The sequence below is a fragment of the Emys orbicularis genome, chromosome 4 (genome assembly GCF_028017835.1).
Source record: "Emys orbicularis isolate rEmyOrb1 chromosome 4, rEmyOrb1.hap1, whole genome shotgun sequence".
Lineage (NCBI taxonomy): Eukaryota > Metazoa > Chordata > Testudines > Emydidae > Emys > Emys orbicularis.
This window is the reverse complement of record NC_088686.1, coordinates 106030288-106052894: the sequence shown is the minus strand read 5'-3', so window position 1 is coordinate 106052894 and position 22607 is coordinate 106030288. Positions and strand designations below refer to the sequence as shown.

At 38.7% G+C, this 22607-nt stretch overlaps 1 protein-coding gene across 6 annotated transcripts in view; it reads left to right on the top strand.

Moving 5' to 3' along the window:
- SOX6 (SRY-box transcription factor 6) overlaps window positions 1-22607 on the top strand; it is a 459030-nt gene that overhangs the window by 26641 nt on the left and 409782 nt on the right. The window lies entirely within an intron of this gene.

The window sequence follows — 22607 nt, the reverse complement described above, 5'->3', positions numbered from 1 at the left end:
TTCTTCGTTAACTAGCCAGGGCTCTCACCAGAGGTGTGACTCGCCTCCCGCCCCTCCCCCACTCTATTTCCAATTGCTTCCACGGCATGGGAGGCCTTGAATGCAGACCCCCCTTTTGGTAGTACAGTGAAGAAAGAAGTATCAGAAATCATCAGAAACTTTTAATTTCCTGGATTTTTCTGCATTTGTTTCATCCTTGTTTCTGTTTTGCGACTCAGCTATATGTTCTCATCTTGAAAACAACATTAAGTGGAGTTACACGCACACACACTGAGAGCAGAATATCCCCCCACAGTGTTTACGGCAACACCTCTAGGTGACGGCAGGCAGTAAGCTTTCTTTTTATAGAGCTCCAGATTACAGATCATTAGCTTGATATGGTAGCTCAGTGGTGCAAAGTCATTTGAATATTTATTACCCTGCTTAAGACTTTTTCTTTTCAAGTGGGAAATAAATGTGATAAGACCCCTTTCTGTCCCCTTGCTTGATTTGCCAAAGCAGGAATACACGAAACTGACTCTAAATTGTATTTCTTTGAACCACCACACTAGAGAGCAGCAACTTGGACATATTAGGCATAAAAGTGTGTTGAACGACTGATCAAGTCTGCAAGTCTGTTTAAAAAAATATTGTGAAGGCCAGCTCAAGAAAATGAGCTGAATTTTCAAACTTTGACTTGAATATAAGTGAGCTTTATAGCTGTGTACTTGAATGGGGCACTGTTAGTTAAGCAAAGTACAAGTTCAAACGCCCTGAAAACTGAGCTTTGCCAACAGTCCATAGACTTTTAGAAATAGTAACAAACCAAACATTGTGTAAATGAAGGTTTTGGAAAGGAGACTATTACAATATGATTAGCAAGACATGAAAGGCAACAGCAGGCAACAGAGAGACTGAGGCGGGCTCCTGTATTTATTTTAAAGGTAGAATGTTGTTTGTGTGTTTTCATTTAGCTATTTTAAGATGTCTGTGTTTCACTTGCTACAATCCAAATTCCAGCTGTGAATAATAGGAATCATTATATGTAGGTGTAAATGGTATATTGACTACATTTTTCAGGCTCTAACACACCTTCCTTGTTGGCAGTGGAAAGCAATGAATGAGGCATTTTATTAAAACTGGTGCTTGTGGTTCTAATCAAAGGTCACTGGTTAGCACTCACTTTTCAGTCTCAGATTTGTCTAGATGTTTGATCAGGGGGCTGCAATGAAATTATTATGACAAAGACTTTGTACTAGGCGGTATCTGTCTGCTGAAACTTGAAAGTCTTTGCCACAGTGATGCTGACAGCATGTGAACGCTGAAAGAATGTGCAAGAAATGTTATGTCTTAAAGAAACCTTTACTAAGTATCATCTTCCTTTTGTGTTACGTTTGAAATCATTTCAGTTGCTATTAAGGTACCAGTGAAAAGGTGTTTCATTGATTAAAGGTGGCGTGTTTTTTTTTTCATAGTGTACTGTATGCTTTAAGACAGTCTTCCCATTACTTACTCTGCTCAGTCCCTGCTGCACACAGCACGTTCATTAACATGCAGATATGCAGCGATTGAAGTCAGGCTGCCTTTTACATTGGAGTTGTCTTGATATAATGAGCTTCTCTTTAATGTTCAAAAATTGTTGTTACTTTCTAAAAGGGGTTGTTTGTGAATTTCATTAAATTTAATTCCATCTTCAAACAATTTCAGTATTGTTCATTTTACTACAATTAAAATGCTTTCTGATATTAAAAACTATTTTTTTTTCACAGATTCACTTCAGTTTTTAGGCAATGTAAGATGGGGGGTTGTTTTTAACACGGAAAGAGAAAAGCTGCTACATAACTGATGGATTCCATATTTTAATTGGTGCCCCATGTGAAAAACTAGAGAGCAAAAGTAGGTTACGGTTAGGTCTTATTGCTTTGCCTCTTGGACAAAGATAGACACCATTCTCTTAGGGATAAAGAGAAGAAGTACATTACCATGACAGCTACCCACCACTGCCTCATTTTCTTTGTTAAACTAGGCCATGTGGGGGTGAAGGAGAAAAAAAAACACTGGTGAGGTAAGCCACTGTCGGGGGGTCGGTGGGGATGAGACCCTTTATAGAAAAATGTAGTCTGTAGTTTACAGTATTTCTATTATGAAAAGCTCAGGAGATCTAAGTGGATACTTGCTACAAGGAGGGAAACTGCCCCAATCCAGTGCATCAGTTTCACATCTAAGCCTTCCTCCTTGTCCTGCTGTTTATTCTGATGCTGATGGCTCTTTGAGACTCTTCTTAGAAAAGAATGTGGCATGGCACCAAGGAACTGGTTCATTTGGTTTGGAGACTGTTTTAAATGAAGGTGATGCCAGATTTCTGAACAGCTATCACTAAAGGAAGAAGAGGCTGCCAGTGACCTTGACCTTTTCAGTTAATGGGGCTTCTGTAGCTCATGACAAGATCCTACTGCTTCAGTGCTTAAAGATGCTCTAATGGCATCCTGAAGAGCTGTGTTGGCATTGTATATTATAAGAAAGGGTTCAGGAGATGATTAAAAACTGACCTAGCTCAATAAAAGAAGGGAGCAGGTCAAACAGCAAGGCAGTGGAAACAGGCCTGCATCAGATATTGGGTGTAGGGTTGTTTGTTTTTGATAAACCATGCAACTTTTGTAGCTGAGCTTCCAGGTCCACTCTGGGTGAATGATGCCTATTCACGCAATAATGGAATTGATATTTTTGGTTTGGACTTGCAGAAGAAGCTCTTTAACTTCCAAGTTTTCATGAGGAAGGCATAATTATATATGGAGCCATGTCTCTGTGGCATAACTGTGGTGATCTGGGACCTTGCTTAGCTGTAGTGTAGAAATATAGGGAGAGGTGTTCAATCCTGTTTTGGACAACTCAAGAAGCTCCATTCTGGCTGTGGAAGTTCCTAGTTTGGAAAGGGTCTAGCTGAATTCCTGGTATACCTAGAGGAAAACCTGGTGTGGATGGGACATGGCTGTACTTTCTTTCTACACAACTGAAAGTAATTTGTACCTACTGTGGAATAAGATTTTATCTTTATACCAGCAAAAAAGAATCACCTGCCTAACCACCTCATTGTGACAAGTGGGAGTTATTAAAAATGGTGTAATTCTATAAGAAGTACAAAATTATTATCTGTATTATCGCTTATCTGGACTACTCACATGGACTACTCACATGCTTAAAGTTTTAAGCTTGTGCATAAGTGTTTGCAGAATTGGGGCCCGAAGAATGTAAAAACTTATTAGGATCATCTCTGCCCATGCAGGATTGTTCCCTCTAATAGATTTTTAGTGTCTTGTACAGTATAGTTTTAAATGTCCCGTGTCATGATGGGGCTTTCATCACTTCCCTTGGGAGAATATTCCATAGTAGTCTAATAGACTTCACTGTCATTAATTTTTTTCCTAATATTTAATTTAATTTTTCCCTCTCATAATTGCATCACATTATTATTTTCCCTTAAACCTGCCTAAATTATTCCTTTAGTGATAAGTCCTCAATAATAATAATAAGAAAAAATACACATAACTCTTAGAAGTGATCTTTAAAAAAATACGCTACAGTTTTGATTTATTTTCTTTGCAAACTAAGACACAAATCCCACAAAGAGGAATCACATTGAATTCCCATCGAAGCTACCTAGAATGACTTTTTTTTCTAAGTTGATACATTTGAATGTGCCCTTTAAATACATTTGTTCAGAGTTTCCTCTAGCTATGTAGAAATATCTGATGGCAATTCCATTTCTTTAATCAGGGTGTCCCTTGTATCAAAGGTCCTACTGAAGAAGCTTGCAAATTGAAATTTTCTCCTTACATTATCCTTAATTTCTCTATTTGTTCTAAACTGCCCACCTAAATTTTAAAGCTCATGTCCTCTGGGTGGAAAAACCCTCAAACGTAATTTTTGTTACCTTAGATAATATCTAGTGTCATTGCACTAGATTCTGCTACCCTTGGCCTTATCTTTTCTGGGGGGAAAAAGGTGTGTTGATGCATTCTGACTGTGTTAGCTAATATTAATGTGAGTTAACAGATTAAGATAAACCCTAGGCTCCCCCCTACTCTTTACTTGTGAGAAAACAACAAAGTGCCTTGTCTTCACAAGGATTTAACCTCATGTTATTTGTCATATATTAGCTAACACGTGATAAGAACACACTTTTTTCCCTAGTAAAGATATACTCTGAGTAGTCCTATTGATATCAAATCAAACTAAGGACAGTGAGACTTCCTGGGTGATTAAGGGTTGGAGATGGGGATCCCTAATTAGTAGTAATTTAGTTTCACTAAATATACATGCCAAAAAATGAAGAGCCTGATCCTGAAATCTTATTCTTGTGCGTGGGCCCTTACACATGTTGTGGATTCTTATGCCCATGTGGAGCCCTACTGAAGTCAAGTGGTACTCCTCTTGGGCTCCAACATCTCCCACACAGCTCCAGTTGCAAGACTGGGGCCTTAATAGATATGCGGAGCATCAATAACTGTTTGGGTATATTTGAATTTTTCTTTTTAGGGATTTCTCCTTCTGCCCTCCCCAAAATGACTTTTTATACTTTTTTGAGATCATGAATTTTTAGCTTTGGCTTGTGAATTTGAGTTTGGATTGTCATTTAGACAGTCAACGTATTGTGTTAAGGGGTTGGTTTTTAAAAAAATGTTAGGATGAAAATATTACTTTTGTTTTTGGCTGTTTAAATGGTTGCATATGAAAATTTCATTGAAGTAAACTTGTCACTGCAAGCATATGCAGTCTCTGCTTGAAAATGACTTTATAGTTTGTTAAAATCAAATGACATTCAGTACGGATACTATGAAGAGAAAAATCAAAATAGACACCTAATTATAATTACTTTTTTTTCCTGTCATTATATCCGTACGTGCAGAACAACTGATTTGAGATTACAACAGCACACTTTTGGTAGGTACAAAGGCTTTTCCTCCCCCACTTTTTAACATATGATGGAAGTAATAGAATTCTCATACTTACCTAAGCCTGAAACTTCCTCTGTCAGTAGATACTTTACCTGAATTAATAAAATTTACAAATCACAAATAAATAGAGAGAAACTGGTGACTAATCTGACCCACATGAAATTAAAAGAAAAAAAATAAATCATGCCTCAGGTGTTTGTTATTCTAATTGTTTGTAAATGACTGCTGTATTCTGATTAGCATTCAGACCTCCATTTCCCTAATGTTAATCTTCCTACCCTCAAGGCTTTGTGTCATGGTCACCCACCTTGTAACTAAGAAGGACTGGACACAATGTATTTTAGAGGTATGTAAGTGCTGTCCCTAAATTGATCAGTATTCAGAAAAGAGTTCAGTGCATTGCCTTAAAAAGTCGTCCCAGACCCTGCTGTCCCAGAATCGCCGCAGACCCCCCCCATAAGTAATGCAAAGCAATGTCTCATGACTACAGTTTTTGTGAGGGTCTCTATGGTTGAACAGAGAGAAACAGAGTTATCAAATTGGTACTAATCCTCCATAATAGGTTCAGTGCTTGAGCCAGAGACATACTTTCACTTCCTCCAGTCCCTAATTCTGAGTCATTCTCAAATTCTCTGTCCTTCGCAACAAGCACAGAAAAATGAGATAGCACAGAATGATTTCTTAGGCAAAGGAAAACACTTTAAGATGAAAGGCTGTCTCTAGTAAATCCTTCATGGCTTGTTTGGATTAGTAGTCCATACTACCAGTTACATTTGTAGATGGGAAGTCATGTGCTCTTACTAAAATAGCCATTCTACCTGCCGTTCTCCAAATACACTCAAATGCAGACACACATGAAAATGCAAAACTACATCAGTCCATAAATGGTTCTGTTTTCAGAATTAAATAATGATGTCGCATATGTCCTGTTAGTCCGCTTCAGTACATTCTTGAAGAGATGTTGTCTTCATCCTTAGAAGGAATAGTATACAGTGCTGAAGAAAAGAAAATAGGTTTAATGTTAGACACTGATTTGCTTCAAAGCTGATCCTTCAAAAACCCAATTTGCACTGTGCTAATTCCAACGGTGTGTAAACACCAGTGTAAGTGCGTGTGGGAAATCACTGGGGGAGGCACGCAGAAAGCAGTTTATCTACGGCATGGTTTGATCAATACGGTTCTCAGGAAAAGCAAAACAAATGCAGCCCATGGTGGCCAGGGACATGGTGCTCTAACCCTGTCAGCAATAATTTGATGAAACTTGCAAACTTGAGTGCCTAAAATTATTTTCCTAAATCCATTTTTAGACCCCCTCAATAGAAATGGCCTGATTTTCAGAGGTGCTAAGCACCTACAGCTCTCATTGACTCCAATGGGAGCTGGGGTTGCTCAGCACCTCTCAAAATCAGGTTACTTTTATTTAGTTGTCTAGAAATAGATTTAGGAGCTAAACTTTAGGCACTCACATTTGGAAATGTTAGCCAGTCATGTTTAGAAACAGCCACTGTGGTTCTGATTCTAAAATAGCTAGGGTCTATAATTCAGTCTACATTGCAATTTACAACCAAATCTAGGGATCTAGAAACACACATGGTTCCATTGCATACGGATGAAAGTGTATCTATCTAATAGAACCATGTTGTAGCCATAGCCCCAGATTTTAACTGCAGTATAGCTGTGGCCTTGATATGACCATTGAGGAAACTTTGGTTCAACTAGTTGGTTTATAATCTAAAACCTGTAGAGGAAGCTGAATTGTGAATATTATAAATCTTTCAAAAGATTTTCCATAAGTGAGCCTGACCTTTGTAAATCATATACATCAAATTATTGGCACTAAGAACTTGTCTCCAACACTTTTAGATTTTACATTAGGCTTTGTCTGCAAAATGTTAGCTACATACCACTTATTTTTCTGTTTTGGTTTAGGCTCAATCTGCATTATGCTTCATAGAGATTCGGGTGGGGGGTAGCCCTTTTTACCATGTAATCTCTCTGGTTCCTTTGTAATTTGTCAACAGATACTAATTTATTCTAAAGTTTACAGTGTTAGAGACAATTTGAGGTGTTTCCTGTGGTTCCCCCCTCCCCTTTTTGGAAATTGACTCTAGCAAATATGGGGAGAGATGGAAGGGAAAAGAGCAATTTGTTGAAATGTAAGAAAAATGTGAACTACAAATTTGGTTAACTAAATTGATTGGAATAATTCCACACAACTCTGGAGTTTTTTTGCCTAAACATAGAGAGAATAAAACACATTCTGTGTGGTCAAGAAGTTTTCAAGAAGTTTTTCATGTCAAAAATATTTACATGCCACTACTTTTAGTTTAACACTTAGTTTAACCTAGATAAAGGTTTTGGCATGCCCTGTAAACAGGAGAATACCACATAGTATAAGTGTATGTATCAGATATTACCAAAAAGAATTTTCCCTGACTTAAAATGCACAAGAATTTCCTAACCTTGTCTCATCCAACATTGAAATTGACTTACCTGTGTGTGTGTGTGTGTGTGTGTGCGTTAGGGATTTATGATGACAGCATGTCAAGAGGAGGGGGGTGGGAGTGACAAGGGTGTAAACTGCCACAAAGATTCAGTTTTACACTTGTCAAATCAGTAGTAGGATTTTCAATAAAACTTGCTGTGGAAGCACACCCAAAAATCCTGTCATAACCACACTAGGGGTGGCAATGAAAAGACATTTACAGTCCTAAATGTGGTGGCAATGTTGCTGAACCAGGGCATGTAGTGGAGTAAAATCCAGGGCCAGACATGGCTACCAGCATAGCAGTGGGCAAATAGATGGAACATACCCCAGGAGCAGCTTTCCACAGGTAGATGAGAGAATGATGAGTAGCTATGGTTGTCCGTACATTTCCTGTGTTTCCCTTCGTGTGTTGCTTTCTGATAACAAGTTACTGCTTTCTAGAACACTCCTGGACTTTGGTTTGTTGTTCTGGACTCAATGGGAAAAGCACTGGACTTCAAACACTGATTTTTTTAAAGTACTCTTGTTATATTGGAAAAGAATGTTTTAGGCAAATGTAATTTTGTTTTAGCTTACCTTGCAGTTCTTTGTTTGCTAGATGGTATCCAGAAATGTTGGTCATGAGGTCAGGCTTCAGGTTGTGAGAAAGGTAGGTCTAGGGCTGAGGTTACCACACTGTGGTAGACGTACCTTAGGGGTACATGAGACATCTCTGGGCAGTATGCGGGAGAAATTGTGAAATGGTGGATTTTTATATATTAATTATTTTATTTATTGCATTTTCATAATAGGCTACTCAGATGAAGCTTAAAAACTCTGTGGGAATTGGTTATATAAAACATGTTAGTAAATTTACTTCAAGATGTACCAATGAGAATACAGATACACAGATGTACAAAGCCCTCACCTCCAATCACTGTACAGCGCAGGTTCAGTTGCTCAGCATTGTTCAGTCTAACTGAGCTCAGAACTTAGGGTTTTTTTTTTCCAGCTGTGTACATCACACTATAATTATATCTGTATGTATAGGTTTATGGAAATATGGACCGATAGCTAAAGACAGGTAGTGTTAAGAAGAACACACAAAGTATCAGTGATGAGAAGGGTAGGGCAGCTGGTAGATCTGGAAGGGGTACTCAATAAGTAAAGTTTGGGAACCCTTGGTCTAGTGGCATCATCTTGTCAGAGAAGACTAGGGAAAAGGCATGAGCCATTTCTCAGTTTATCCTTCATCTTTTGAAATCATTGGACACCATATAAAAATAAAATTAAAATACAACTTAAACAAAAACCACATTCATCTTAAAAATGTTGAAAATTTTATATTCCATATACATATGGAATCTTAACTAAAAATCTGCCCAGAGTATTAAAACAAGGCCGAATGAAAAACACAAAATTGAACACTATAGAACGCTTGTAAATGTTGGCCTTCTTTAACATTAAACTGTATAGGAACTGTATTTTAAGTAGGATGATATACGCAGGGGAATTATATATGACAAAAATAAAATATTGGATTCACTAGAATAAAAATATCATATGCACACTTGAGTGGAAACCATAAAACCCTATTGTTCAAGCTAGGGCACAGTATATAGCTCACACTTAACAGGGAGCGGTTGAACTGGTTTCTCTTTCAGATTATTGTGCCAGGATTTAATATTTTCTGACTGTTTGACACCATGGCTGAATTATGCCTCTACTTTAGCTTAGCATCAGGATTTGACCAGGGTGCCTAACTGCTTCTAGGCCATCATGATTTGCTATTACACTAATGACAGGAATTACTAAATATCTTTGCCACCTTATTGACCATTTAAAGTACTTAAGATGTCTAAGTGCATGCATGCTTTTAGGAGGTTTGTCTGGATCAACATTTTAAAATACAGTTCAAAAGAACAGTGTAGAAATTTTTAAGTCAAGCCATGATTTATAATATTATTTTTATAAGAAGCAACCACAAAAATAATCATGTTACTGGAGCCAGAAGCAGTATTTTGAAATGGTAGGATCTAATGTATGAGGTTATTGCATATGAATGGAGAGATATGCTATTGCAATGATATATTTTTATTACTTGCTTCTGTTTTTATTAAGGATGATGAAAACCTTGTGTCTGGCCCTGTGAACAAAATTAATGTGACCTTTCATGTGACCCACCTGTTGGGCTTTCACAATTGATAATAGTAACCTCATGTTAGGGTGATCTGGAGAATAACAGTGTGCCACCACCATAGAAGATAACATTTGTGTTTCTGTAGTTTGAATTTGTATATATATTCGGTTCAGGCATGAAATTAAAGAAAAAAATGTTATCTAACAAAATATTTTGTTAAGGAAAAAATATTATTGAACAGTATGTTCTAGACAAATGCCTGTTTTCAGGGGCTTGCATCTTAGCTGTACATTTGGCCAAAAAGGCTACAGATCTTCAGAAATTTTTTAGCTAATTGTATCATTTGTGTGTGCGTGTGTTTTGTGTGTGTGGGGGCGGAAGCAGAGAAATCCAACTGGCTATTTTTAAAGTTCCCAGAGTGTGGAAAGTTTAATAATAATAATAATAATAAAAAGTTAGGAGGTGTAGATGCATGTTTTGCCATCTTGTTTACTTGTAACATAGGAAAAAATAAATACTGGGTATAAAGTCAGTAATATTAATTTCTTTTGAGGGAAAATGTGAAAAAGCCGGAATGGTTCTAAATGAGATTATTTGTACATGTATATTTATGTCCTGATTCTCCAAACACTTAGGCAAGCCAGTAACTTTACACATGAGTGGTCCCAATGAGTAGTTCTAGGGTGTACTTGGGTAAATATGTATTTTGTCTCTCACTGGGACTACTCACGTGCATAAAGTTATGTGCATAAGTATTTGCAGGATCAGGGCCTTGATTTCAAAGGGATTTTTTGCACGTGTTTTTGGAGTTCATGCGCAGCTGCTGGATTTGATCAACAGACCAGAAAGGCTCTTTTCCTTTGGAGCCCTTACGGTTTATCTGGTCAATGGTCTGCAAGCTAAAAAGGATTTACACATTGGGTCAATGATCCATGAAATAAGAGGGATTTCCACAGTGTCTTTCAGTGAGGAGTTACGGTTCAGCCAAACAATATGCAATTTCAAAATGAACATGTGCCAAAATACATGCTTGTCAAAGTACAGTGTAACTGCTCTATTGGAGAATAGTGTCTAATAATAGAGTCAGTATCCAAATGATGTATAATGCATGTAACAAAAAGTTTGCAATTTCTGCCTATGGTTTTATTTTTAAAATGTGCCACTATATAAATTGTACACACCCAGAAGAAAAACAGATTTAATATTACCCTAAATAAATCAATAAAAATTCAGACCTAGTCCTTAACCAGTTAACCCAATAGGAATATCAGTAGTATCCCGTCCCTGAAATCCAAGTATACTGTCCTCGCCCTCCCCCTTCCAAAAACCTAGGTAAATAGATGGCCCGTACAGCATGCCCTGAAGATCAGCAGATTCTGGCTTTGTTACAAGAAGAGTTGAGTGTGCTTAAATGAAAATGTCCTGCCACCAACCCTATCATGGTTAAACCATGGGACTGTCAGCTTGAGTGCCTCCTGATAGCAGCTGCTAACTTAGTTATAACACGGGGAGAGTGGTGGCCTACTCAGTAGCAAGGGCCTGATCAAAAGCCCCTTTGAAGTCAGTGGAAAGATGGCTATTGACTTAAATGGGCTTTGGAACCGGCCCTTAATTACAAGGTATTCAACCAGCCAAATAACAAGCGTCTTATTGCTTAATTGCATACAGTGGTGACCTTAAGCCTATGACCCCTATGCAGATTGCATAGGGCCCTCGATTTCCAGCAGCCCCATGCCACAATCAGATCCTCTAGCAAAGCAGTGTCTCAGATTCTTCATCCTTTGTATCATCTCTTGCCTTAGGCTTCTGACTTGATAAGATTCAGTTCAACTCCTCTTCATAGCTTCCTGCGAGCTGGCTTGTATTCTGACAGCTTTTGCTAATAGATGTCAGAGCAAAGGCTATTGCAGGAGTGAACTCGGGGGGGCGGGGGCGGGAGATCCATTATTTTACTTATTTAGTTATATTTATTTTGCAGGAAGGGTCTCCGACTGCAAAGTAGGCCACATAGCCTGTTCATAAACCCTGAAAATGCCCCAGGACCAGCAGGAAGCCAGGCCCATCCACAAAGAGGCCGGTGTCTCTGCATGTGATCCTTTTCAGCGTGACGCCATTCGAGTTGTGCTAGCAGGAACTCTTTGGCTTTAATGAGAGATCTTCACTGCAGAGGAGGCTTTACAGGAAAGGCAGGGAAGCCTGAAGCTGTATTGTCTTGTCTTAGTAATCTCCCCAGGGCCATTAAAGGGGGAGGTGAGGTGAGTCCCTCTTGGTCTGCTGTCTCTTCCCCATCCTGCCCAGTCCCTGCCCTCTCATGCTGCATGAATCCCCAGATGTGTGAGAAGGCCTTTTGGGGGGACACTGCCACAGAAAGGGGACTGTTTTCTGTGCAGGATGGCAGAGGGGGAATGATCCTATTCCTTACATAGGACTTAGAGCAACTAAAAGTTTACCATGGTTTAGCTTGGACAATGAGTGAGATGACATGGTATTTTCTTTGAACGTGAGGTACTATTAGCACTGGCTGCAGCCAGCCATACTGTGAGTAGGTGATGTGTAAGCTTCCTCACATGGCTCTGCTAGCTCTCCTTTTTCCTGGACTGCCACATCTCCTGTTTCGCTTGTGGACTTCTCTTAAAGAGATTGTCTATAGTGACAGATTATGTCGTTGGCTTCACTCCTATGTCCTCAAGCACAAAGACACTAGGAAATTTCAGACCTATTTTTCAGCAATGGTGTAGCTGCAGTTGTCTAGGCTCAATTTTTCCACCACAGGTAACTGCAGAGCTGCTGTGCACTGCTGTTGAGCAAGTATGAAATTTTCTAGTATAGACAGACTATAGGAGAACAAATTAAATAACCTTCCTTTCACAAGTTTTTGATGGACAGCTATTTGGCTACGGTTTCCCTTTTGGTCTGTGGACGAGGCCTGAGGTTGGGGTCAAGAAAACCAGAGAAGGGCCCAGATCTGCATGTGCTTTTAACCTCTCTTCCTTGGCTTTTGCCTTTACTTGTCATATCATATTTCTGTTTAGATTGTAACTCTGTGTGTAACCTGTGGCTTAAGTTTTCTAATGACTAATCATTTTGGGAGCCTCAATATTTGAGACACTTTTAAGGGGCCTGATTTTCAAATGGGGGTACTCTGCACTTTCTGAGAGTCCTACCTCTATAAGGTGTCTCAAAATGGGCACCCCAAATCCTTGTTAACTTTTGAAAATTTAGGCCTATGTCTTTTATTTGCCTTTGGCATCCAGTCATAATAAAGATATCAAAAAAGCAAACTGCAGATTGGCATTAGTTTAAGCAGATAAGCACTACTTCTTTCCACACAAAAATATACCAATGTTAGGTGAAAATTTTAATTCAGTGATTTTCATTTATTGGAAATATTTCTATCAGCCATTCATCTAACATTATTAAGTATTAAGAGGAGGATGTTCTCTCCAGCTCTTTTCCCTGTTGTGTCCTTATTGCAGTAATTATCAAAACCATTTGAAGAGTTTAATTTAAACTTAAATGGATCCCCATAGAATAAACAGAATATCTCACCTGTGAAGGATGATTACATTTTTAAAATGTATTATAAAGGAAGGACCTTCATAATTCACAGGTCTCCTACTTGGGTTTCTCATGAGGGAGAAACCAGACCTATTTCAGGTCTGAAAAGAAAATCTTACTACATTTGAGCACTGCCATGTGTTGCCATATCATTTCCTGTATCATTGGGACTGAAGGGTAATTGTTAAAGTTTCATTTTGATCATTCATCTTGGCATCTGTTGCTATTTTTTGTTGTTTTATTTGCTGAGCACTGATGATGGGCTGGGTGCTGTGCAAAACACAAATGAAGACTGTCAAGCTGTCTAGAGTAGCTCACGAGCATTAGTGCCAACTTCAGGGCAGATTGTCAAGGAACAGGGCATAAACCCCAAACTGGTGGTATGTTCTATAGTGAAGACCCACTAAATCAACGGCAAAGTGCTCTCTAGTTGACCCCGGTACTCCACCTGGAACAAGAGGAGTAAGGTAAGTCGACAGGAGAGTGTCTCCCGTTGACCTAGCGCAGTGTAGACACTGCAGTAAGTCAACTTAAGCTACATCGACTTCAGCTACATTATTAGCTGGAGTTGCATAATTTAGGTCAACTCACTGAGGTAGTGTAGCCATAGCCTTAGTGGACGGTGATAGCTTAAAATTCTATTACATCTTTGTGAGTATTCCCCCATCCCCTCTCATATGTGGCTTGGCCTGTGGCCTGGCTGTTTGAGCTGTGTGATCTTTCTGAGAATTTCACATAAATGTCTTACTCAGACAAGTCTAATTGAATGCCAGTAAAGATGGAGAAGCAAATCTTGCCCCCTGCTCCTCTGCGCCTCCAGTGTCTCCCTGGCAGCAAAACCAAAGCAGATCAGCTTTACAAGGGAGGGCATGATTGCAGAAGGGTCGTACAAAAGGAATGCGGTGTAGCTCATGGAATTCAGTGCAAAACCGGAGGATTCACTGGTGCAAGCTACTCTTACCTTCCTCACAACCCTCACAGAGCATGTGTAATGGCTATGGTGGGTATTGTGGCCTTCAGTCCTTCATGCCCTCTCAGGAATTAGCTGTTGTCTCAGGAATAGACAGCTATTCAGGCTGGGTACTGCCTGAGTGGATTTGATCCTGAGTGAGGGTTGCAGGATTGGGTCCTTCAATGATAATAGGAATTAGCTAGGCTATGAAGAGGCCTACACCCTCATCTATTAATAATTTCATTAAATGAAGTATTCAGATATAGTCTCCTATCTATATGTTTTATGCTTTATGTATATGTTTAAAACCACAAATTTCCATTGATTCCTAAATGCTGAAAAGCCTTTGTTGTGGCCTGAAATAGTTCTGTACTTTAACAATATGCTGCCATTGTTATTTCTGAGATTTCTTACACAAACTTAGCTATTTTCTTAATGTCAGTTTTATTTATTTATTTATTTTTGCTGCCTTTAGAGTAGTGTATACAATGGACCACTTGAGTATGTTTCAGTTGCTATTTACTGAATGTTTCTTGGGATACATATTGCTTGACTGACAAGTTCAAGCAACCTAGATAGTAAATTTTTCAGCACCTCAGAAAATATTAAGGCCAGAATTTTAAGTGGATTGCTAATCTTGTGTGCCTTAATTTTTGGTGCCCAATTTGTAATACTTTAGGCATGATTTTTCAGGCATGAGGTATCTCAAGCTGAGCACCAAGAAAACTTCTGAAAAATTGGCTGCATTAATTTGTGGGGGAATTATTTTTTTTAACACCTACTGCCATTTGGTGCAATCTGGTATATTCCAAACAGCAAAATAAATTGCTCATAAGATGTATCTATGAACCAGTGACAAAACTCATGCCTGTCAGTGTTGGTTTAATAACAGAAAGCAGGGGGAGGGAAGGAAATAAACTCCTTCAGTGGAAGGGAAATTTCTCCTTCCCCATCCTCCATTCAGAACCTGCTTGTACTACTTAAGATCTTCTGGCATACTTATTTTTCTGACACAGCATATAGTACTTATTCTACAGCACCATGTGTGCTTAGGGAGTTCTGTCTACCATATACTCTATGTTACAAGAATTTTATTGTAATATTTTGAGATTCAGCTGTCTAATATTATTTTTTAAATCTAACTTACTAGATCTCTCTTGCATTTGTTCCTCCTTCTTTGCCTTCCTTAACTTCACCTTTCTTTTTCTTGAATAACTTGGGTATCTCTTCCTCTTTCATTTTCAATATTCTCTCTCTCCTCCCCACGCTCCCTTACTCTAAGTTGTGTTCTTTCCTTTCAAAGGGATTCGATGGCTTTAACGTTCCTCATGTATTCCTGATAGTTTTTATGAAACACAGGATCAAAAAAACAAAGCCAAATCTGCAGTCCTTGGTCTAACAAAATTTACATTGGCTTGAATGGGATATGGGACTTTGCTTCTAGACTTCCTTAGGCTTTCCATACCTTAGGAAATGTTTATATTTGTGTTTTTCATTTGTTGAGCAACTTTTCATTCAGAAATACTGCCTGTGCATTTGGTCAGTTGTGAATGTAGGATGTGGATGTTTCTGGCAACTCATTATATAATTTATGGGTAGAGAGTTGTTAACCACAAAATTACAAAAAATCATCCACTGTCATATGGATGAACTGGCTCAGTTTTATGCTGTTTGTCCATAAAAAGGGCCAACGAAGTTTCCGTTCTGATCCAACAGTCAAATAACTAGAAACGTACAGTAAAGTCTACTGATGCTTGAACATGAACAACACAATAATTTGGTGAGACTGATATGGCTCACTGTAACCTGATCATTTCTGGATCAATTGATTCTATTCTAGTTTAATTTACCATATGATTGACTTGAAGCTCTGAATTATAGGAAAATATCCACACTGAGCTTATTAAAAATAGCATTGTCACTTCAATATAGATGTTGTACAGACAGAGAATGAGGTAGATACAGCCTGATAAATATGAGGGGAGTGGAGAACAAGCATCCCTCTTCAGGTTAAATGTGTTTTGCTATTGGCATACTTCAGTGTTTGAAGCTTAGAAAAGGCACTGTGTACTTTCTTGTACTTTGTATTATAATTACCTCTTAGGCAAGAAGGGACTTCAAATACAGAATATAGCTGTATGGAATAGTTTATCACAAGATAACTGCAAATTTTAACCACCTGGGCTATGCCGCTCAGGAGCTTCCCTCTCTACCCCCCAAATAGCAAAAACTTCCCAATTATTTAAAAAACAGAGGATTTTGGACAGTTTAGGAGTGTTAGCCTCCATACCTAAGCCTTGTAGGCTTGCAAAGCTTTTCTAATTCACTGATGCTAGTGCCAGCATCCTATGGTTCACATACAGCTCTAATTCTAATTGACTTGGCAGTTATTTCTTAAATGGCCTAATTTTACATATGATTAGCTTTTAATTCTTGAATAACAATACAAACTGCATGAATTATATTACTACAAAAGCACGTTAATACACAAGCTATGATTAACACGAACTACTAGAATGGATGATGGTAGGCATAAGTGCAAATTCTGCTCACCTGTGTGCAACCCCTTTGGCTTCAGTGGGAGATGTTCGCATTGTATCACATTCTATTGAGGGAAGAATTTGTCCCAAAGTGAATAGTGAACCCAGGGCCACCCAGAGGATTCAGGGGGCGTAGGGCAAAGCAATTTCAGGGGCCCTTTCCATAAAAAAAGTTGCAATACTATAGAATACTATATTCTCGTGGGGGCCTGGGGCAAATTGCCCCACTTGCCCTCCCCCCCCCCCCCCAGGCGGCCCTGAGTGAACCTGAACATACAGGATGTAACTAAGGAAGAAAACAATGTTTCAGTGAAAAGCAGCCTTAAGGATCAAACCTATCCCCATCTGTTTTTTGCATACAGGTATTGATGGACTAATCCATGGCTCTGAAAGGCCCTAGAGACACTTGAACTGGTGTGTTTCTGCTGTGTTGGGGAGGATTTGGGAAACCTGTGCCAGAGTTCTGCCCTCCTTTGGGGGTCAGAGTGAAGCAGGCCAATGTATCTGCTGCTATGCACATACACTAGCCTTCCCTTGCTCTCATTAGAGTGGGGTGAACAAGCAGCCATGCCATGGCGTCATGACCAAGAAAGAGAATTCCGTACCCAAACCCTCATGCCCTGTGAGATCCCTCCCTTTGTCAAATCTGGCAACTCATGCTTAGTGGGCAGGAAGAATTTAACTTTTAAAATGTTCCTGATGTAATGGTCTACTATACTAAGTAACTGGTTGTACGGGATTTGTTTCAAAAATATGTTGAAAAGAGTCACCAGGTTTACAATAGAAGTATCACAAATCACATAGTTAAATTTTCATTGAGATTCTCTGTGATAAGGAGATGTTTGAATGCCTGTTTTTATGGCTATTTGGGCGGACGCTTTTAATTCCTGTGCCATTTGGTTCTTTTTCTTTGACTCCTCTATGGGCTGATGCAACATTGTTGCATCATGATGTTGCATAGCATCCTGAAGACACAAGATCAGGAATGTTGCAGTGCTTATGCAGGGAGACCTTGGCCCAGCGTATCCTGCCAGTGCCTTTCCCCTTTTAAGTTAATGGTTCTAAAACAGGTATAGATTTTATGAAATGTTGGCAAATGCCATAGACTTCAGAAAATCATGTGTAAGTTTAGACAGTGAGCAGAATATGGCTTATATGTGAATTTGCCCTTTTGCACATTTCTTATAAGCTCTCTTAACCATGATGATAAAACTGAAAAACCGTAGAAAAAAAGTAAGCCATGTACTTATTTGATCTTTAAATTTTGATATTAGGGAATCTGCTAGGAGATTTTTATAAAAGCAAGGATGTAAAGTGAAGCTTGTTTTTGCAAGCAACTGCCAATGGCTGAGATGGATTTTTTTTTGAATGACACCCAGTGAGATGCGACACTCATGCAGTCAAATATTTGTTTACTCGCTCATATATTACATTCTGGCTGTCTCAAAGCTTGTTTTATTAGGATGGTTACACTCTAATTTTGTAATGTAATTTTGCAGGTTGCCATATACATTTGAGATGGTGTATTAATCCATTTGAATACAGTGGCAATTATTGTCTAAGCACCAGTCTGTGTTAGAGAGTATGACAGGTAACCATAGGCTGTAGTTTCAGCTATTGCAGTGATAATCTTAGATTTTATTTAGTTGTGGAGCTATTTTGCCTTTCCACATTAGGGACTCTCTTGATGCTGAGTATAAAATAATCCTAGTAAGGATTCTTAGGTACATTAAGACATTTGCCTGCAGTCTTCATCTGCTAGCAGAACCACGTAACCATTATTTCATTACATGATGTTTTGTTTTGGACATTTTGTCCCTATTACTACTTTTTGCAAAGTCTTGATTTTAAGTTTCTAACTCCAAGACTGGTACATAATATGGTACAACCAAAAGTGATCAGTGAAGCAAAATGGCCACACCTTAGGCTTCTGAATCAAAGTGGGAAAAATCCCATGCATCAGATGTTATTGTTCACATTGTGCTGTTGCCATCAAGTGCTAAGGTTCTTTCCAGGGGACCAACAGCATCACTACCCTGTCTTCTCTCTCATTCACGCTGTTAATGTTCAAATTTTAATCTAAGATAAGAGAGTTTGTTTTGTTTCTGTGTCTTTTTTTTCTTTTTTGGAATTTATTTGATCTCTGAGGCTGCTGATGCTTTTTTTGTTTTTTAAGTTCTCCTTGGTTAGGGCTCAGCATATTCCTTTATGTCTACTTTTCTTTTTCCAGCATCTTCTACAGTGATTTAATATCTCTCCCACTATCTCAGATATAGTCTTGTCTGTCACTAATAAGTACACTACATTAATGTGCACTAGGAAACTTTTAGTGCATGCCAGCAGAGTCTGCATGGGCCAGTTAGTATGTGATACCCTGATCACATTAGAATGTACATCCCTCTAATGCTGACTAATGCACAGTGTAGATAAACCCTTAATCTCAAGATCACCTAATCTGCCCAACCTGGTATTGGCCGAAGTGATCATCTATAAATCTGGTAAGCAGAAATTGTTGAGACTGGGGGGTTCTTGTTTCAGTGGTACAATATTAAGGATACTCCTAATAATGTGTCTCCAGGCAGACTTGCATCAGCTGGTGACCTATGATGCTGTAGCCTTTTGCAGATTAATGGGCACTTATTGGAAATCTGTTCTCAATGTCCTCAAAAACAATTTGAATTTCCAGATTTGAGACTTTCCTTCTGTTTTATTGATCACTATTACTTTTTATTAAATTCAGCTGAGTTCTCTTTTTTCTTTTTATCCACACTTCATAGGGATAATGCCATCGTCACTTAAAGGTTTTGACTTTTAGTCATAAACTTTCCTGAGCGAAATTAATAAAATAAATGAAGGGTAGGAGATCTTCAAGAAAGATATTTTATAGTGTTTTTGCGGTCTAATCTGTGTTCTTATTGTCTTTTCATCTTTTCTAGTTCTTTATAATAATCAAGAGCCAAAGTAAAATTGAGTGGGAGATTATGATGCAATGGTCTCATTCTGAATATTGTTTTGCAACACTTTTGGCTTCTGCACTTGTAATACTTTGACTTCTGGTGAGTTAGTAGCTTGACTTCAGGGCCAGACATCATGAAGCAAACATAGTTTTGAATTTAGGCAGTTCACTTCAGTCCTTGTCATCAGCTTTGACTGAGTCACTATTCTTTGAATCATCATTTCAAAGAGGAGGAGAAGAATAACCAAATTGGCAACAGGAGTTTTGTGTGCGGACGTGAAGACAGCAGCTGACTTGTCAACATTGTATTTGCCAGAATATTTATGCGTAGGTTTCTGTTTTACTAGGAGTTGTCTCAGTACAACCAGGATTCTGGTGAGATGAAAGCTCCATTTGAGGCTTTGGCAAGATGATGTCTTCTTGGAGTTGCATTGGCAATTTTCTTACTGAAAAAAAAAATGACTCACGTGTCTACCAAATGCAAGTGCCAAGTCAAAATGTTTTCCATATTTTGGTAATTGTGCAGAGAGAACACCAGATGGTTCTGATGATGAAACTCTTTTGGGTGGGAACATCAAGGGTCTAGGAGAGGTAAACTCCAAAGATCTCTAATAATCAAATTCTATAGCTGCATGTTTTTCTATCACAGTGGAAAAGGCAAATTCAGAGAAAGGGAGGGAAGAATCTGGACCATAGCAACAACGTTAACATATTAAATATTGTTTGTTTTTAAAGATTTATCCAGCTTCTTAGTATGGACCTGAGAGATTAAGAGACTCACTGTAGCCAATATCAGGGGGTCCAAAAATGATTACACTCCCAAAACGAGAACTCTATATCATGAACACTGTATGTGTTGGTTTAGTTTAAGCAGTTTGTTTGTTTCCATCATGTCAAATTTCTATTCACCTTAACAGGATGTTTTTAGCATGCCACTTTGTTGGCATCCCCTCTCTTGCAGCACCAATATTCCATAGACTTTTTGGTCTAATTAAAGAAGCACATCACCAAGGTATTTATTGTTTCCTACAGCTGGTCTGACCTGGTTAAGAGTGATCTTCCCACACAGAAGAATTGCAGGGAGATAGACTGACCAAACTATTAAGTGAGCAAGAACAAACAGAAAAATGAAAGTACAGTAATAGAAACATACAGCATACTTGTTTGAATGCTAAAGGGTAATTTACTTCATTGAAATAAAACTCTGTAATTAAAGACAAATTGTTGATTGATTCTACTTGCTTCTGCAATGCTAAAATTGTTTCTAAGAAATTCCAGACAGGCCTAAAGGCTGAATATCAGATGTTTGCCTCTCTCAATCATATATTAGTTTGTAATAGAGCCTTTTGTGACTTCTGTCACCTTCTTTTCCAGAGAAGTAGCCCTTGTTCTTCACTTAGGGCCCCTTTCTATGTGCAAATTATGTTCTGTAAAACAAAGATCCTACTTTTAATGTTGTCACATCGCAGTGAGGAACAAAACCAAAAAGACTTTTGGGTCATGTCTTCAGAGCATATTATTTAGTCTGCCATAGCAAAGGCTTGCTGCAAAGCGTAGCTGTTTTTTCCGGGTATGGGAGTGGGTGTTGAGTAGTGTATCAGACATGATGGATGGAAGACTCTTTTGTTGGCATTGAGCCAATTTGTACTTTTTTTTTGTTTAATTATGATTTTAAATTTTGTACCTGCACTAAGTCAGTATAGTTACAGACACTGTTCACCTCACTCTGAGTGACATGGCTTCATATTTTTTTTATTCCTAATACCTTTTTCTAGCATTCTTATCTACTTGGCAAAATTTTGTATGGCTTATATCCAGACTCTGCCTTCCTTGCCCGCAGTGATTAGTACCTTACTCATGTTGAGTAGGCTTATTGATTTTGAAGAGATTACTTGTGTTAGGGTACTGCTCAATTGGTGAAATTTTCTCTTGTGCAGAGGGCCATGTAAGGACTGAACATTGCTTAAACACGCATTGAGGGCCTCAAAATATGGCTGAAGTGGTGCATAAGCTTTGTGCTGGTCCTCTGCACTGGTGTGAATTTAATCCAAAGTGAATATGGGTCTTTAATTGGTTACTGTTGGTAAAGTGCTTTGAGATTCTAAGTTGAAAAGTGCTATATATGTGCAATGTGTTGTTATTAGTTATTGTGATGCAATGAATTATCAGATTTTTAGAAGCTCCATAAGCAGAGTTCTGAAAATAGCCATGGTTCACAATGATGGGGGGATAGCTCAGTGGTTTGAGCATTGGCCTGCTGAACCCAGGGTTGTGAGTTCAATCCTTGAGGGGGCCATTTAGGGATTTGGGGCAAAAATCTGTCTGGGGATTGGCCCTGCTTTGAGCAGGGGGTTGGACTAGATGACCTCCTGAGGTCCCTTCCAACCCTGATATTCTATGATTCTTATCACAGTTAGGGGACAATGGGTGAAATCCTAGCCCCATCTAGGTCAATGGGAGTTTTACTCTTGACTGAAGTGGGGTAAGGGTTTTACCCAAAGTTCCAAACAGAGTGTCTTACTGCTTATGAGAGAATGAGAGCCCCGACATCTGATGAGTTAATTCGAGGGACCAGATTTAGTCACATGGAAGAGGATGTCTAATGACACTTGTAAAGTGCAAAACCTCTTTATTTAGGCTGCAAGTTGTTTGGGGGCAGGGACAGTCTCTCATACAGAGTTCATACAGTGCCTAGCACAATGGGGCCCTGATGATAGGTGGCATCTTTAGGTGCTATTTTAAGACAGTCAGGCCCAAACAAAGCAAAGGACTCAAGTCACTTGAAAGCAGCGATTGTTTATCACTGCAATACCTGAAATTATAATAGCATCCATTAAAGCTGTAACCAGAACTTTGTAGGTTCAGCATTCAGGCAACAGAAAAATAAGCACTGGCAAAAGGGAAAGTGCATTCTATTAATGTATATTGTGCAACTGAAGAAAGATGGTGATAAAAGGCTTCAAAGTGCTTTCTTCCTTTGATTCTCTAAAGACTTTTTTCCTTCTACACAAATAGTTAACTATCCACTGCATTCCCAAGGGATGTGTGTGTGCCAAAAAG